The following is a 12,451-nucleotide window of genomic DNA, read 5'->3' as shown; positions in this document are numbered from 1 at the left end:
TTCCTCCTGCCCTTTTCCCACCCACAAGGGCCGCCGGGACCCGCTCAGGGAGCGCGCCAGGGAGGCTCTCCAGACGCTCGTGGAACAAAGCACTTCTGGACCACGCTACCCAGAGCCTTCATTCAGGCCTAGACAAAGAGCTGCCACAGCATCAACACTGGCCTTGCTCTACTACTCCGAGGCACAGCCAAACCCCTCACAGAGAGAACTTCTGCCTTCGCCATACTGCTCAACAACAGGACACGCGAGCAATTCCCTCCGACGCGCCGCTTCTCCCGCATCGCCACCACCCACGCTCTTTAGGCACACGCCGGCTGACCAAAACCCATCTCATCCCATCAAAAGCTTCTGCCCAGCCCAAGAGGACCAGCTACGTTCCCGGCTCAATTCATCCCTTACAGTCAGAGCCAAAAATCACCAGCTGACGGTCCTTCAGAATCCTCAATGGAAAGGGGGAGAGGGAATTGTGGGAGCACTCGCCACGTTCTCGGTTGAGGCTTGCAGCAGTCATGGAAGAGAGAGCTGGCTTCGGTCAAGTCTCGGGAGTACGGCCACGGCTTGGACGGGTCCTTCAGTCCTTGGCTCAGAGCTTCGGTTGGTAGCCCACATCCTCCCGAGGTAAAAAAGCAGGAGGGCTTTCCTTCCAGGGCCTTTTGCATCTTCTGCCGTGGGAGGCGAATCCTGGTGTTCTGGCTGTGGGGGAAAAAGACAGCCACAAGATGGCGTTTGGAGTCACACGGGCGAGTCGCCTGTCCAAGCGGGACCGAGTCCCTTCCAAAGAGAAACCATGGCAGCCATGCAAGTCCAAGGCTGCACAGGAAACCTCGGGAGCTGCGACTGGGGCTCAGTTCGCGCGGCCACGCTTCCCAGGGGAGGCATGAGACAGGCCCAGAGGTCTGCGCAGCAAACAGGCCCGCAGGAGGGAGGCGGCTAAGAACCCGCGCGGCTCGTGCGTTTCTCCCTCTCAGCTGGCGTAGAGGCGGGAGGGGAACGACACCTGCCCGGCTGGAGCTTTTGCGCTTGGGCTCGGGGCTTAAGCCCTGAGGCCGAGGCCCCGGCGCGGTTGCTGGGAGACGGGCTCCTGTGGCACGGCACGGCCCCTGAACCTTGCCGGCCACAAGGTGACCTCACGGAGGCCGAGAGGGATGGCTTGGAGGTGGCAAAAGGGAGCCCGCTAGCAAGCGCCAGGAGGCCGAGCGTAGCCACGTCCCTGGGTGGGCTCGAACCACCATCCTTTCGGTTAACAGCCGAACGCGCTGACCCATTGCGCCACAGAGACCGCGAAGGGCTTTCCGAAACGCTGCCTAGCAGCCTGCTCCTCTGCCTGGCCGTGCCAGTGCAGCCCAGGTGCTAGAGTGGATTGCGGGCAGTCTAGCCCCAAGGGAGCAGAGTGGCGCAGCGGAAGCGTGCTGGGCCCATAACCCAGAGGTTGATGGATCGAAACCATCCTCTGCTACGTGTGGGCCGGCCTTTTTTGACTCCGCGCCTTCACTCCAGGCTGCAAGTAGCTAAAGGCCAGGCCAGGATGCCGCCTGTGGGGAAGCTCTCGGCAGCCCCCTGCTTCCTGTGTGGGAGGCACGGAGGCCTCCTCTTCTGTCCTCAGGCAACAGGGCTTCCTCCTGCCCTTTTCCCACCCACAAGGGCCGCCGGGACCCGCTCAGGGAGTGCGCCAGGGAGGCTCTCCAGACGCTCGTGGAACAAAGCACTTCTGGACCACGCTACCCAGAGCCTTCATTCAGGCCTAGACAAAACGCCTAGACAAAGAGCTGCCACAGCATCAACACTGGCCTTGCTCTACTACTCCCAGGCACGCCAAACCCCTCACAAAGAGAACTTCTGCCTTCGCCATACTGCTCAACAACAGGACACGCGAGCAATTCCCTCCGACGCGCCGCTTCTCCCGCATCGCCACCACCCACGCTCTTTAGGCACACGCCGGCTGACCAAAACCCATCTCATCCCATCAAAAGCTTCTGCCCAGCCCAAGAGGACCAGCTACGTTCCCGGCTCAATTCATCCCTTACAGTCAGAGCCAAAAATCACCAGCTGACGGTCCTTCAGAATCCTCAATGGAAAGGGGGAGAGGGAATTGTGGGAGCACGGGCAGCACTCGCCACGGTCTCGGTTGAGGCTTGCAGCAGTCATGGAAGAGAGAGCTGGCTTCGGTCAAGTCTCGGGAGTACGGCCACGGCTTGGACGGGTCCTTCAGTCCTTGGCTCAGAGCTTCGGTTGGTAGCCCACATCCTCCTGAGGTAAAAAAGCAGGAGGGCTTTCCTTCCAGGGCCTTTTGCATCTTCTGCCGTGGGAGGCGAATCCTGGTGTTCTGGCTGTGGGGGAAAAAGACAGCCACAAGATGGCGTTTGGAGTCACACGGGCGAGTCGCCTGTCCAAGCGGGACCGAGTCCCTTCCAAAGAGAAACCATGGCAGCCATGCAAGTCCAAGGCTGCACAGGAAACCTCAGGAGCTGCGACTGGGGCTCAGTTCGCGCGGCCACGCTTCCCAGGGGAGGCATGAGACAGGCCCAGAGGTCTGCGCAGCAAACAGGCCCGCAGGAGGGAGGCGGCTAAGAACCCGCGCGGCTCATGCGTTTCTCCCTCTCAGCTGGCGTAGAGGCGGGAGGGGAACGACACCTGCCCGGCTGGAGCTTTTGCGCTTGGGCTCGGGGCTTAAGCCCCGAGGCCGAGGCCCCGGCGCGGTTGCTGGGAGACGGGCTCCTGTGGCACGGCACGGCCCCTGAACCTTGCCGGCCACAAGGTGACCTCACCGAGGACGAGAGGGATGGCTTGGAGGTGGCAAAAGGGAGCCCGCTAGCAAGCGCCAGGAGGCCGAGCGTAGCCACGTCCCCGGGTGGGCTCGAATCACCATCCTTTCGGTTAACAGCCGAACGCGCTGACCCATTGCGCCACAGAGACCTCGAAGGGCTTTCCGAAACGCTGCCTAGCAGCCTGCTCCTCTGCCTGGCCGTGCCAGTGCAGCCCAGGTGCTAGAGTGGATTGCGGGCAGTCTAGCCCCAAGGGAGCAGAGTGGTGCAGCGGAAGCGTGCTGGGCCCATAACCCAGAGGTCGATGGATCGAAACCATCCTCTGCTACGTGTGGGCTGGCCTCTTTTGACTCCGCGCCTTCACTCCAGGCTGCAATTAGCTAAAGGCCAGGCCAGGATGCCGCCTGCGGGGAAGCTCTCGGCAGCCCCCCGCTTCCTGTGTGGGAGGCACGGAGGCCTCCTCTTCTGTCCTCAGGCAACAGGGCTTCCTCCTGCCCTTTTCCCACCCACAAGGGCCGCCGGGACCCGCTCAGGGAGCGCGCCAGGGAGGCTCTCCAGACGCTCGTGGAACAAAGCACTTCTGGACCACGCTACCCAGAGCCTTCATTCAGGCCTAGACAAAACGCCTAGACAGAGAGCTGCCACAGCATCAACACTGGCCTTGCTCTACTACTCCGAGGCACGCCAAACCCCTCACAAAGAGAACTTCTGCCTTCGCCATACTGCTCAACAACAGGACACGCGAGCAATTCCCTCCGACGCGCCGCTTCTCCCGCATCGCCACCACCCACGCTCTTTAGGCACACGCCGGCTGACCAAAACCCATCTCATCCCATCAAAAGCTTCTGCCCAGCCCAAGAGGACCAGCTACGTTCCCGGCTCAATTCATCCCTTACAGTCAGAGCCAAAAATCACCAGCTGACGGTCCTTCAGAATCCTCAATGGAAAGGGGGAGAGGGAATTGTGGGAGCACGGGCAGCACTCGCCACGGTCTCGGTTGAGGCTTGCAGCAGTCATGGAAGAGAGAGCTGGCTTCGGTCAAGTCTCGGGAGTACGGCCACGGCTTGGACGGGTCCTTCAGTCCTTGGCTCAGAGCTTCGGTTGGTAGCCCACATCCTCCTGAGGTAAAAAAGCAGGAGGGCTTTCCTTCCAGGGCCTTTTGCATCTTCTGCCGTGGGAGGCGAATCCTGGTGTTCTGGCTGTGGGGGAAAAAGACAGCCACAAGATGGCGTTTGGAGTCACACGGGCGAGTCGCCTGTCCAAGCGGGACCGAGTCCCTTCCAAAGAGAAACCATGGCAGCCATGCAAGTCCAAGGCTGCACAGGAAACCTCAGGAGCTGCGACTGGGGCTCAGTTCGCGCGGCCACGCTTCCCAGGGGAGGCATGAGACAGGCCCAGAGGTCTGCGCAGCAAACAGGCCCGCAGGAGGGAGGCGGCTAAGAACCCGCGCGGCTCATGCGTTTCTCCCTCTCAGCTGGCGTAGAGGCGGGAGGGGAACGACACCTGCCCGGCTGGAGCTTTTGCGCTTGGGCTCGGGGCTTAAGCCCCGAGGCCGAGGCCCCGGCGCGGTTGCTGGGAGACGGGCTCCTGTGGCACGGCACGGCCCCTGAACCTTGCCGGCCACAAGGTGACCTCACCGAGGACGAGAGGGATGGCTTGGAGGTGGCAAAAGGGAGCCCGCTAGCAAGCGCCAGGAGGCCGAGCGTAGCCACGTCCCCGGGTGGGCTCGAATCACCATCCTTTCGGTTAACAGCCGAACGCGCTGACCCATTGCGCCACAGAGACCTCGAAGGGCTTTCCGAAACGCTGCCTAGCAGCCTGCTCCTCTGCCTGGCCGTGCCAGTGCAGCCCAGGTGCTAGAGTGGATTGCGGGCAGTCTAGCCCCAAGGGAGCAGAGTGGTGCAGCGGAAGCGTGCTGGGCCCATAACCCAGAGGTCGATGGATCGAAACCATCCTCTGCTACGTGTGGGCTGGCCTCTTTTGACTCCGCGCCTTCACTCCAGGCTGCAATTAGCTAAAGGCCAGGCCAGGATGCCGCCTGCGGGGAAGCTCTCGGCAGCCCCCCGCTTCCTGTGTGGGAGGCACGGAGGCCTCCTCTTCTGTCCTCAGGCAACAGGGCTTCCTCCTGCCCTTTTCCCACCCACAAGGGCCGCCGGGACCCGCTCAGGGAGCGCGCCAGGGAGGCTCTCCAGACGCTCGTGGAACAAAGCACTTCTGGACCACGCTACCCAGAGCCTTCATTCAGGCCTAGACAAAACGCCTAGACAGAGAGCTGCCACAGCATCAACACTGGCCTTGCTCTACTACTCCGAGGCACGCCAAACCCCTCACAAAGAGAACTTCTGCCTTCGCCATACTGCTCAACAACAGGACACGCGAGCAATTCCCTCCGACGCGCCGCTTCTCCCGCATCGCCACCACCCACGCTCTTTAGGCACACGCCGGCTGACCAAAACCCATCTCATCCCATCAAAAGCTTCTGCCCAGCCCAAGAGGACCAGCTACGTTCCCGGCTCAATTCATCCCTTACAGTCAGAGCCAAAAATCACCAGCTGACGGTCCTTCAGAATCCTCAATGGAAAGGGGGAGAGGGAATTGTGGGAGCACTCGCCACGTTCTCGGTTGAGGCTTGCAGCAGTCATGGAAGAGAGAGCTGGCTTCGGTCAAGTCTCGGGAGTACGGCCACGGCTTGGACGGGTCCTTCAGTCCTTGGCTCAGAGCTTCGGTTGGTAGCCCACATCCTCCCGAGGTAAAAAAGCAGGAGGGCTTTCCTTCCAGGGCCTTTTGCATCTTCTGCCGTGGGAGCACCTGAAAGTAAAACAGCTGCGGCAGGCGTACGCCATGGCCACCAGGGGCGGCGCCGCAGCAGGGGCTGCCACCTGCCCCTACTTCCCTGCCCTCGACCGACTCTTGGGGGGCGGGGCGGTCCGTGCCAGCCCGGGAGGCAGCGAGCCGGGACTGGAGGGCCCTGACCTGGGCACACCGGAGGGGCCACCACAAGGAGTTCCAGCACTGGAGTCGGCAGGGTCATCCAGGGAGACCGTACCGGGGAAGTAGTTCCAATTAAGTAGTTCGGGGGAGGAGGCGGGAGGGAGACCAGGGACCGCGCACGTGGGCCATGCCTCCCACGGATCACACAGACACCTGTGCACGTGCAAGCACATGCCATGCCACGCTCCAGCTGCGTGACACCCAGGAGCCGTGGCCCAATAGGCACATGCATGTCTGAAGAGACCTGACATGCTCCTGACCCTGGGGCGGGACCCAGCAGGATGCTTTCCCTCCACACGTCTCCTCTACATGGAGGCAGGGGACATCTCCCCCCCCCCCCGCCCGCCCACCGCCCCGGCCACACTATACATGGCACAGGGACATGGGTGCAGTCTTGGGGCAGCTCCCCGTCCCGGGGAGAGCCAGACATCCTGACCATGGCCTCTGTACAAGCACAGCGGCTCTGACGGTGCAGGGCATGGTCGCCCTCACGTTGTGGGGCGGGGGGAGGGGGCTGGGCATCATCTACTGTGTCCCCAGGGAGAAGTGACCACTCTCTTTCTCTACAGCTGTACCAGCTGCTCGTGCAGGGCGCACCACCCCACCCGGGACATGCTCCCGCACCCATGGCCTGCTCCGGTCCGCCACCACAGAGCAGGAGTACTGGGACCAGCACCTGGGGTCCTTGCGAGCCCTGCACCACACCGTCAAGGCCTGGATGTGGGAAGACCTGCAGCTCCGCCAGGAGCAGCTGGCTGAGGACCGAGCCAGAAATGCAAATCTGCAGGCCCTGCTGCAGAGCATGGTGCCCTGTGCTGATCCTGCGCCTGCTGCCCCCCAACAACTGTCCCTCCTCCCACTCCTGCCCCCCTCCCACCTCTTCCTCCTCAACCCCCACACCCTCCTCCTCCTCAATGTCCACACCCCCCACCTCAACCTCTGCACCCTCCACCCCATCCCCCCGGGGACGCCGAGGCCCCCTCCCTTGCCGTGCTGGGAGGCGGTTGGCCCGGCGTCACCCCCACCCCGATCCCTGAGTTTCCCCTCCCCCTCTTTCCCCTTGCTTTCCCCTTCCAGCTCCCTCCTCCCAGGTTTCCCCCTCCCCTCTCCCACACTCTCTCCTGCCCTTTCCTGCCTCCTTTCCCCCGTCTCCCCACAGTTTTATTTCCCCTCCCCAGTTTTGTTAAATAAAGAGAGTTTGTATTTTTGAACACACGTGTCCTTTATTTTTTTTTACATCAGGAAGGGGGGCTAGGGAGGGGTAAGTGGAAGAAGGTGAGGGAGGAATGGGGCATGAGCCCCCGATGGGGAGGACTAGGGTGGCTCTGCAGGCTCCTTGGGTGGAAGCTCTCCTGCAGGGCCTCCTGGATCCTGACAGTCCCCCGATTGAATTCAAATTAGCTTTTAGGTCTAGATACACTAGTTCAAATTAGCTTAGTTCGAATTAACTAATTCGAATTCAGTTAGTTCGAATTCGTGCTGTAGTGTAGACATACCCATTAATGACACACTCTTGCAGTTCTGATGCCATGCAACAGAGGGCAACAGACTGCACCGAAAACGTTGCGTATGAAAAAAAAGCTGATTGAAGTTTTTCTACAATATTTTACCAACATTTTTAAAGCACAAATCGTTTAATTTCAGTTAAATCTTTGCCCTCAAACACTTCACGTGCAATGATCTTGGGCATTCCACACAATCATTTAGCATTGAAAGGCGATCTTTTCCTGTGCTTTGCGGTGACAATTTGGATTTGGGCATCCAAATCCAAACTGGCAGGAAAATGTCTATTTGAAACTAAACCTCACACAAGCCATTTGTGCTTCTAACTGACCGTTCTGTCTCCTTTCATTTGCAAAAAACTCAAAACAAAGGAAAATGTCAAATAGAAGCCCAGGTGGGATGGTACGTCTGGTGCCTCCTGCCACAGCAACCCCCCGCCCAGTGAGTGCAGAGGAGGCAATAACTCACTGGCTGCCAGGTTACGACAGGGGCAGGGAATTCCAGAAGAAACTCGCCCAGCAGAAGGGTTTGGCATTCCCCCTCGGAAAGAGCCACTTTCCTGCCCTGAAAAGACATTTCCAGGCTCAGTCATGCTGGGCGAAGCCCAGGAAAGGGGCATGGAGACAAAGCATCTCATTGGACAAGCCCGCCCCCCCCTGTTGTGTCATCATATTTCCTTTGGCATCCGTTGCCATGTGTGACGGACCGGACCGGACCGGGCCGTGTCTGGGCACAGCTGAGGGCATCCGCTCAGGGCGAATTGCTCAAATTCGGGGCTCCTTACAGCCCCCAGACTGGTGACCTTTCCAAACAGGCCACAAACCAGTCCCACGGAGCGCTTCAGCAGCCTGCCTGAAGCCTCCCGAGCAAAACCCCTCCGACACCCCAGCAATATCCGTGCCCCAGATGGCCCCGGGCCTCATACACCGGTGAGGTCACTCGTCAGGTCGGGCCGGTGAACTACGAGATCTATCAACCGGATCGGAAGAAGAAAACCCAAATATTTCATGTAAATTTCCTGAAGCACTGGCGAGAACGGGAGGCCCTGATGATTACCCCCTAGCCAGCGGAGCCCACTCTAGGGCCGGAAATACCTGATCTGGGGGAGGAAAGAGAGCCACAGCTGGGAAACACCCTCTCTGCAACCCAGGTGAAACAAGCACATTGTCTCATAGGGTATGTGGAATGAGGAGTAACGGTAGTTCGAACTAGGAAGCCTAGTTCGAACTACCTAGTTCGTGCCCCGTGTAGCCGCGCTGCACGGGGTTCGAACCAGCGGGCTTTTAAAAATGACGGCGCCCCGCTTATGCAAATGAAGCCCGGGAAATTCAAATCCCGGGCTTCATCTGCAAGTGCGGTATGCCTACATTACCCTCCTAGTTCGAACTAGGAGGGTAGTGTAGACATACCCAGAGAGACATTTCGAAAGACCTTCACAACCCAACCCGGCCATACTGGGGTAATAACACATAACATTTGGACCCCTCCAGGCCAAGTGGTACGAGAAGGTACTCAGCCTCTCCCCCGCCAGATGCGGAAGGTAGTCGAGGAGGAAGTCCAGTCGATGCTGCAACTGGGAGTGATAGAGCGCTCCCAGAGCGAGTGGCGTAGCCCAATCGTCTTGGTGCCGAAGCCAGATGGCAGTGTCCGCTTCTGCATCGATTTCAGACGAGTAAATGAAATTTCAAAATTTGACGCCTACCCCATGCCGCGAACAGACGCACTGTTAGAACGCTTGGGGAGAGCCGACTTTATAACCACCCTAGATCTTACAGAGGGATATTGGCAGATCCCCCTGGACTCCGAATCGAGAGAAAAAACTGCCTTTTCAACTCCCCCGGGATTGTTCCATTTTATAAGGATGCCATTCGGACTCCATGGGGCCCCTGCAACATTTCAGCGAATGATGGACCGCTTGCTATCCCCGCATACGGCGTATGCCGCCGCGTTCCTAGATGATGTGGTAATTTACAGCCAAGATTGGGAGGAACATCTGGAGCGGGTAGCGGCCGTAATGCGGACATTGCGGGATGCCGGCCTGACCACCAATCCCACGAAATGTAAACTTGGCTGGCAGGAAACCACCTACCTCGGGTACCAGCTGGGGTGGGGCCTAGTCCGGCCTCTAGTAGGGAAGGTGGAGGCGGTCCAAAACTACCCGGCACCCAACTCCAAGAAGAAAGTAAGACAGTTTTTAGGGTTGGCAGGCTACTATCGCCGTTTTGTGCCACACTTTGCAACTCGAGCCGCGCCTCTCACGGCGCTCCTCAAGAAAGACAGTCCTCAAAGGATCAGGTGGTCGCCGGAATGCAAGACAGCTTTTCAGGACCTAAAAGCCGCTGTGTGCAGCGAGCCAGTTCTGTTCAGCCCCGATTTCTCCCGGCCCTTCATTGTCCAGACGGACGCGTCAGACTGCGGACTGGGGGCAGTACTGTCCCAGGAAATTGAGGGAGAAGAACACCCAGTGCTGTATATCAGCCGAAAACTATTTCCTCGAGAGCGCCGCTACGCCGCAATTGAGAAGGAGGCCCTAGCGATAAAGTGGGCCATCGAGGCGCTGCGGTATTACCTCCTTGGAGACTCTTTTATTCTTTTTACAGACCATGCACCCCTACAATGGCTCCATCAGATGCGGGATACCAACAGTCGCATCATGAGATGGTACCTGTCCCTCCAACCGTATGTATTCACAGTGAAACACCGAGCAGGGAGGGACAATGTCGATGCCCTGTCCCGCAGGAAGGAAGAGCAGAATCCCGGTCCCGGAGATTGGGAGCTGGACTTAAGGGGGGAGGAGTGTAGGGGGGTGGAATGGCCACCCACTGAGCCGGAGGCGGAGGAACCCCTCTGGGAGCCATTTTGGGCCCAGCCTAGCCCCGCCCCCTCACCTGACCGGAAGTCAAAGGGCGGGACTAGGACTATAAGAAGGCTGCCTGGGAGCTCAGTCAGGGCCCAGCCCAAAGTTATAGTGAGGAGGCTGCTGTCAGGCAGCCCCATCATTGGGGAGCTTCACAGATCCCATCGAGCCCTTGTGGGGGATGAGCCGGGGGCAGAGCCAGGATTGTGCACTGGGAGCAGGGTGGGCTCAACCCCCCTTGCAGCAGCAAGCGCCCCGCGATCTGCAGGGTGGGAGGCGAGTCCCAGTCCCCGCGATGGCCATGGTGCGAATCCTGAGCAGTGCCACTCGCCTTCCACAGGCATCTGTGGGGACTGGAAGAACCATTTCACAGCGGCGCAGAGCAAGGCCTTCGACGGGATCTACCGGGACCGCATGGGAGGCCTCCTGGGGGCGTTCCCCTGGGATGCGCCCTGGGATTGAACAGTGGGAATAAAGCATCCAGGAGACCACGAGGAGCCAGGGCTGAGTTGCTGGGAGTGGCTGGCTGCCGTGGTTCACACAGCCTATGGGAGGGAATGGCTCCGGCCTGGCAGGATGGACCAGGCTGAGGAGCGTTGCCTGGCTTGGGCATTTCATGCCAGTGCTACCTGCCATGCCCTTGCCCTCCCTCCCACCAGGTTCCATAATCAGCCTGGCCTCTTATTGCCACAGGGAGCACCTCCAGGGTCAGCCTCCAGCCACTGCAGCTCGCTCCCTCGGCCTGTGACACCTCCCTGAACCTTACCGGCACCGCTCTACAGACTGAGGTGCATGTTCTGGGAGTGAGGTGTTGTGTCATCGTCTGCCCTGGAACTCTGGGTGTCTTAAATGCTCTCCTGCTGGGCTCACAGCTTGACACCCACAGCCTCCGACAAGCTCACAGAGCCCTGTGTGCGCCAGCCTGTGGCTTCCTTCTTCCCTCCAGAGCTGAGTTTCCCCCAGGCAGGCTTTTCGCAGGAGTACGAGGTGCAGGCTTCCTGTCTCCTCCTTGCTGGCAGGGCCCATCCCACTTAGCTCTGACTCCTGCACTCCCCACACCGCCAGCCCCCTGCCCTGAAGGACCCGAGCAAGGCCAAGTAAGTCTTCTAGTAAAATATTACAGCTTCAAAAGAGAAGCAATGTTTTGGTAAGAGAGTGAAGGAGAGAGGTACAGATTGGCCTTTCTCACCCTCGTTGTCTGAAGAAACAGTTCAGCATTCAGTAACTAAAGGGTTCACCCTGGAAAGTGGGTGACCAGGAAGTGTTGGCAGGTAGCCAGGAGAACCAATGGGAAGACCGTGTTAGAGTTGGCTTGAAAGGGAATCTGCCTGCTGCTTTTCCTTTGGGCATTCAAACCAAGAACTGGGGGGAAGGGAGATGAATACCCATGCCTAGAAATGGACTAGACTTTGGAAGTACAAACATGTGAGTAGATAGGGAATGTTTATAGTTCTACACAATTTTCTTTGTTTTGGTGTTTAGTTAACCCCCCCTTACGCTGTAACTAAAACTGAATCCCAGGGAAGCAATTCTCTGTGTTTTAATCTATTCTTTTCTCAGCTGCTCTATAACACCTAGCAATGAAGTATCCTTTATCAAGAATATCTTTTTGTTTTGTGAATAAGAACACCCTTTTAAAGACTAGGATCTGATTCTTGTGTCCTGGAAAGTAATAGGAGGTGGGTGAGTGCATGACTAAGACTGAGAGGTCAGCTATCAGAGATTATTGGGTTTTCTTCAAGCTTGCTAGGGATACCCCTCTGAAGAAGTTCCCAGGAGCCAGCATCCCACACCGGCAGCTCCTCATAGTTGTGCCATCCTCAGCTGTGGCATCTCCTGTCTGGGATCGGATCTCTCTGCTTGGGAAGAGGGAGGACGTGGCTTTGGAGGTCACTGGGGGGCCTGGTGCTGTGCAGAGGCAGCAGTCGGGCCCCACACACACTCCCCACATCAGTAGGAGCCATGGGGAAGCAGAGCACAACAGAGCAAGTGCATTTAACCAGTGCTGTCTGACTCCGCCATGGCTCCTGCCACACAGAGAATAGAGGGGGCATGACTGCTGCCTCCATGTGGTGCCAGCCCCCCAGTGATCCCCAAAGCTGCATCCTAGGGTACAAGATGCCACGCAGGGAGAGGGCGGGGTGATGGTGGGAAAGAGCAGGGCATGGGGCAGTAATGGACAGGAAGTCCCAGGCCAGATTGTGCAATTGCTCCAGCTGAGGATGGCCCATGGGCTGGGGACAGTGCTGCTGAACACGATCTGGGGGTTATCCAAGATCACAAATGGGCATATGAGTCAACAAGGGAATACAGCTGCAAAAAAGGGTTTGTCTAAACA

General features: G+C 58.7%; 1 non-coding gene across 1 annotated transcript; it reads right to left on the bottom strand.

The window, feature by feature from the left end:
- Positions 1–1,205: 1,205 nt before the first annotated feature.
- TRNAN-GUU (transfer RNA asparagine (anticodon GUU)) lies at positions 1,206–1,279 on the bottom strand. The gene has a single exon. It is a non-coding gene; the product is annotated as a tRNA-Asn (tRNA).
- Positions 1,280–12,451: the final 11,172 nt, after the last annotated feature.

The sequence above is a fragment of the Pelodiscus sinensis genome, chromosome 25 (assembly GCF_049634645.1).
Source record: "Pelodiscus sinensis isolate JC-2024 chromosome 25, ASM4963464v1, whole genome shotgun sequence".
Lineage (NCBI taxonomy): Eukaryota > Metazoa > Chordata > Testudines > Trionychidae > Pelodiscus > Pelodiscus sinensis.
This window is presented reverse-complemented; position numbering and strand designations above follow the sequence as displayed.